This window comes from Microtus pennsylvanicus, chromosome 17, assembly GCF_037038515.1.
Source record: "Microtus pennsylvanicus isolate mMicPen1 chromosome 17, mMicPen1.hap1, whole genome shotgun sequence".
In the NCBI taxonomy this organism is placed as follows: Eukaryota; Metazoa; Chordata; class Mammalia; order Rodentia; family Cricetidae; genus Microtus; species Microtus pennsylvanicus.
The window spans coordinates 18,321,035-18,327,034 of NC_134595.1; positions in this window are offsets into that span (position 1 = coordinate 18,321,035).

A 6,000-nucleotide genomic window follows, 5' to 3' on the forward strand; every position below is an offset into this window, starting at 1 on the left:
AATCCAAGAACACATTAGAAAAATTATCCATTGTGATCAAGTAGGCTTCATCCCAGAGATGCAGGGCTGGTTCAACATATGAAAATCTATCAATGTAATCCAGCATATAAATAAACTGAAAGAAAAAAATCCATATGATCATTTCATTAGATGCTGAAAAAGCATTTGACAAAATTCAACATCCCTTTATGATAAAGGTCTTGGAGAGATTAGGGATACAAGGGTCATATCTAAATATAATAAAAGCTATTTACAGCAAGCCGACAGCTAACATCAAATTAAACAGAGAGAAACTCAAAGCCATCCCACTAAAATCAGGAACACGACAAGGCTGTCCACTCTCTCCATACCTCTTCAATATAGTGCTTGAAGTTATAGCAATGGCAATAAGACAACATAAGGGGATTAAGGGGATTCGAATTGGAAAGGAAGAAGTTAAGCTTTCGTTATTTGCAGATGATATGATAGTGTACAGAAGCGACCGCAAAAACTCTACCAAAGAACTCCTACATCTGATAAACACCTTTAGTAATGTGGCAGGATACAAGATCAATTCCAAAAAATCAGTGGCCCTCTTATACACAAAGGATATGGAAGCAGAGAGGGAAATCAGAGAAGCTTCACCTTTCAGGATAGCCACAAACAGCATAAAATATCTTGGGGTAACTCTAACCAAGGAAGTGAAAGATCTATTGGACAAGAACTTTAAGGCATTGAAGAAAGAAATTGAAGAGGATACCAGAAAATGGAAGGATCTCCCTTGCTCTTGGATTGGGAGGATCAACATAGTAAAAATGGCAATTCTACCAAAGGCAATTTATAGATTCAATGCAATCCTCATCAAAATCCCATCAAAATTCTTCACAGATCTTGAGAGGACAATAATCAACTTTATATGGAAAAACAAAAAACCCAGGATAGCCAAAACAATCTTATACAATAAAGGAACTTCTGGAGGCATTACCGTCCCTGACTTCAAACTCTATTACAGAGCTACAGTAAGGAAAACAGTGTGGTATTGGCATAAAAACAGAGAAGTCGACCAATGGAATCATATAGAAGACCCGGATTTTAACCCACAAACCTATGAACACCTCATTTTTGATAAAGGAGCTAATAGCATACAATGGAAGAAAGAAAGCATCTTCAACAAATGGTGCTGGCACAACTGGATGTCAACCTGTAGAAGAATGAAAATAGACCCTTATCTATCACCATGCACAAAACTCAAGTCTAAATGGATCAAAGACCTCAATATCAATCTGAACACACTGAACCTGATAGAAGAGAAAGTTGGAAGTACACTACAACAGATGGGCACAGCAGATCACTTCCTATGTGTAACCCCAACAGCACAGACAATAAGGAAAACATTGAATAAATGGGACCTCCTGAAACTGAGAAGCTTCTGTAAAGCAAAGGACACTGTCACTAAGACAAAAAGGCAACCTACTGACTGGGAGAAGATCTTCACCAACCCCGCAACAGACAAAGGTCTGATCTCCAAAATATATAAAGAACTCAAGAAACTAGACTTTAAAATGCTAATTAACCCAATTAAAAAATGGAGCACTGAACTGAACAGAGAATTCTCAACAGACGAAGTTCAAATGGCCAGAAGACACTTAAGATCATACTCTACCTCCTTAGCAATCAGGGAAATGCAAATTTAAACAACTTTGAGATATCATCTTACACCTGTCAGAATGGCTAAAATCAAAAACACCAAGGATAGCCTTTGCTGGAGAGGTTGTGGAGGAAGGGGTACCCTCATCCATTGCTGGTGGGAATGCAAACTTGTGCAACCACTTTGGAAATCAGTGTGGCAGTTTCTCAGGAAATTCGGGATCAACCCACCCCTGGACCCAGCAGTAACACTCTTGGGAATATACCCAAGAGATACCCTATCATATGACAAAATCATTTGTTCAACTATGTTCATAGCATCATTATTTGTTATAGCCAGAACCTGGAAACAACCTAGATGTCCTTCAATGGAAGAATGGATGAAGAAAGTGTGGAATATATACACATAGAGTATTACTCAGCGGTAAAAAACAATGACTTCTCAAATTTTGCATTCAAATGGATGGAAATAGAAAACACTATCCTGAGTGAGGTATCCCAGACCCAAAAAGAGGAACATGGATGTACTCACTCATAATTGGTTTCTAGCCACAAATAATGGTCATTGAGTCTATAATCTGTGATCCTAAAGAAACTAAATAAGAAGGTGAACCCAAAGAAAAACATAGTTGTTATCCTGAGTATGGGAAGTCGACAAGATTGCCGGGCAAAAAATTGGGAACTTGGGGGTGGGGTGGGACGGGGGTAAGGGGAGATGGGGAGAGAAAAGTAAGAAGGGGAGAATGGGGGGAACTTGGGAAACGGGATGACTGGGAGGAAGGAAGGTTGGATAGAGGAGCAGGGAATCATGTAACTTAATTAAGGGAGTCATCTTAGGGTTGGCAAGAGACTTGAATCTAGAGGGGCTCCCAGGTGCCCAGGGAGATGTCCCCAGTTAGCTCCTCGGGCAGCTGAAGATAGGGAACCTGAAATGACCCTATCCTAGAGCCATACTGATGAATATCTTGCATATCACCATAGAACCTTCATCTGGCGATGGATGGAGATAGAGACAGAGACTTACACTAGAGCACTGGACTGAGCTCCCAAGGTCCCAATGAAGAGCAGAAGGAGGGAGAACAGGAGCAAGGAAGTCAGGACCACGAGGGGTGCACCCACCCACTGAGACAGTGGGGCTGATCTATTGGGAGCTCACGAAGGTCAGCTGGACTGTGACTGAAAAAGCATGGGATAAAACCGGACTCTTTGAACATGGCGGACAATGAGGGCTGATGAGAAGCCAAAGACAATGGCACTGGGTTTTGATCCTATTTCATGTTCTGGCTTTGTGGGAGCCTAGCCAGTATGGATGTTCACCTTCCTAGACCTGGATGGAGGGGGGAGGACTTTGGACTTTCCATAGGGCAGGGAACCCTGACTGCTCTTTGGACTGGAGAGGGAGGGGGAGAGGAGTGGGGGGAGGAGGAGAAGAGTGGGTGGAGGGGGAGGGAAATGGGAGGCTGGAAGGAGGTGGGAATTTCTAGAAATGGGTTAAATTAAGATGTAAGAGTTAGCCAATAAGAGTCTAAAGCTAATGGGCCAAGTAGTGATTTAAATAATATGATTTCTGTATGATTATTTCAGGGTTGAGCAGCCAGGAACCAACAAATGGCCTCCCACTGCAGAGATCAGAGTTTTAGTACTAAGCTGCTGCTGACACATTTGGTTAACTAAAAACAGCTCACCTAGTTGACTTTTAAATGGTCGCAGCCTTTCCTTTGGTAGCATTAGAAGTTTGCTGCCACTGGTTGACGAGTAAAGGAGGAATTTCCACTACTCTTCTGAGATCCAAGTCCCTTTAGGACTGCGTCACCATCTGCAGTAGCCTACAAATGAAACTATCTCCTTTCAGGATTGCATCGCCATTAGCAACAGCCAACAAATGAACTATGTTAGTGTGAGCAAAAGAGACATGAATTTAAAACCACATATGTCCTTCCCTATAGCGTGAACACAAGCAGGTTCTGTAAGATCTCTAGACAAGCTCTGTACTTAAAAGCCCTGAGTCACTATAGGTCATTCAGAATCCAGGAGGGCATCCAGAGCTAAATTTGTGTGCCTATGATAAACTATTCTGATATGGAATTACTTCTGTCTTGTTCATCATAGCTAAACTATATTTGTTAACTTTCAAGGTTGAACTCGTGGCTTAAGGTTAACTGTCGCTACACAGTACTTCTCCCGTCAAGGGTGGAAAACAAGCATCTTTCCTTGGGGTCGATATTAGCAAATGGTGTGCATATTTCTGGGCTTCAGAAAACTATGTCACTGTAATCTGATTTTTGTTCCAAGATCATTCATCTCTGGTTCTACATCAGAGACAAAAATGACTTTATCTGATTAACCACAAGGACTGGGAAGTAGTGTTCCATATATCTTAATATCCAACTCTAATCCATTCATTAGAGAGAAACGATTGCCTAACCTCAAGTAAATTGTCTCAAATTGGAATGGTCAAAACAAAAATGTTAATATCCAAAGAGAATTTAGTATATTACATAAGCATGTGCAATCATCTAAAATTAAAACTGATCACTCTGTATTGGAAGAGTAATAAAAGCCAAACTTCTGCCTCATTGTCCCCCAGTGAAGGATGAATAATTCATGACCCAGGTAAGATCTCCACCTCCCCTGCATCTTCCATAAGATTTTGCTAGTTTCATTATTCAAATCGTTTCTCTTTGGAGCACTTTAGCCATGCTGGAACCGAGAGGATGTGAGACAGCAAACCCTCTGATGTTATTTATACATCTGTCCCCAGTAGCAAGCACGGTGTGAGAAAGCCTTATGGGAAAATGCAGGATCTGTGGGCCTGGCTCTGTGGCTCTAAAGCTTGCCACCCCTCCTGGGTCTCACCTGCTTGCTCTCCATATTCCCTTACTCTCTCCCTGGAATCAAATCTTTTCTTACTCACGGGTATTTGGTCTCGATGTTTTCCAGACAACTGCATTTAGCGGAGCATTTAAATTATCCTTTTATAGCTAAACCTTCTTTTAATAGTGATTTTTATCTCACAATAAATGCCCCCATCAGTAGTGTCTCCACACTGACCCATCAGTTGTATTTTTAATCAGTAAACATTTGCTGAGGTTTCAACCATGGGTGTTGTGCTGGGAAAAAGAAAAAAACAAAAACTGAAGGCAGGGAGAATCTCAAACTCTGTTTCCAAGAAGGTGGCAGATGCAGAAGACTGGGTGTTAAGATACCTGTGATGTTACTCCACACAGACAAGTGATGCCCAGGCTTACAGGGAAGAAATGGTTCCCTGCTTCTTAAGGATGGGGAGTGTCTGAGGCAAGCATGAAGAGACCCGTAGAGGGAGAGCATAACCGTCTCTCAAGGTAGAGAATCATGAGAAAGAAAAAGGGCTAACTCTTGTATTGATTTAACCCATTTCTATTAATTTGTATATCGCCACGTGGCAGTAGCTTACTGGCAAAGATTCTAACTGGCATCTGTCTCAGGTGGAGGATCCATGGCGTCTCTTTGACTCCACCCTTCTTTCTCCCAGGTTTTAGTTCCATCTCCCTGCCTACCTAAGTTCTGCCCTATCAACAGGCCAAGGCAGTTTCTTTATTCACTAACCAAAAAAGCAACATACAGACGAATGGACCTCCCACACCATGTTATGATGTAAGAAACATCCTTTTCTACACAGTTCCTTGACCGTGAAGTTCTGCCTAAATATATGGGGCCAAGGAACAGTGGGGTGTGTGGGGTGAGTGTGTGTGTGTTATATAAACAGGTTTGTACCATGACACTCAAGAAGGTTAGAGAACAAGTTTGTGGAACCAGTTCTCTCCTTCCATCTTTACATGAGCGGTAGGGATAAAATACAGTGATTGTGCATGCAGAACAATTCATTATCCTCTGATCTATCTATCTATCTATCTATCTATCTATCTATCTATCTATCTATCATCTATCATCTATCATCTATCTATCATCTATCTATCTATCATCTATCATCTATCTATCTATCATCTATCTATCTATCTATCATCTATCTATCTATCTATCTATCATCTATCTATCTATCATCTATCTATCTATCTATCTATCTATCTATCTATCTATCTATCATCTATCATCTATCTATCTATTTATCTATCTATCTATCTATCATCTATCTATCTATCTATCTATCATCTATCTATCTATCATCTATCTATCTATCTATCTATCATCTATCTATCTATCTATCATCTATCTATCTATCATCTATCTATCTATCATCTATCTATCATCTATCTATCTATCATCTATCTATCTATCTATCATCTATCTATCTATCTATCTATCTATCTATCTATCTATCATCTATCTATCTATCATCTATCTATCTATCTGTCATCTATCTATCTATCTATCATC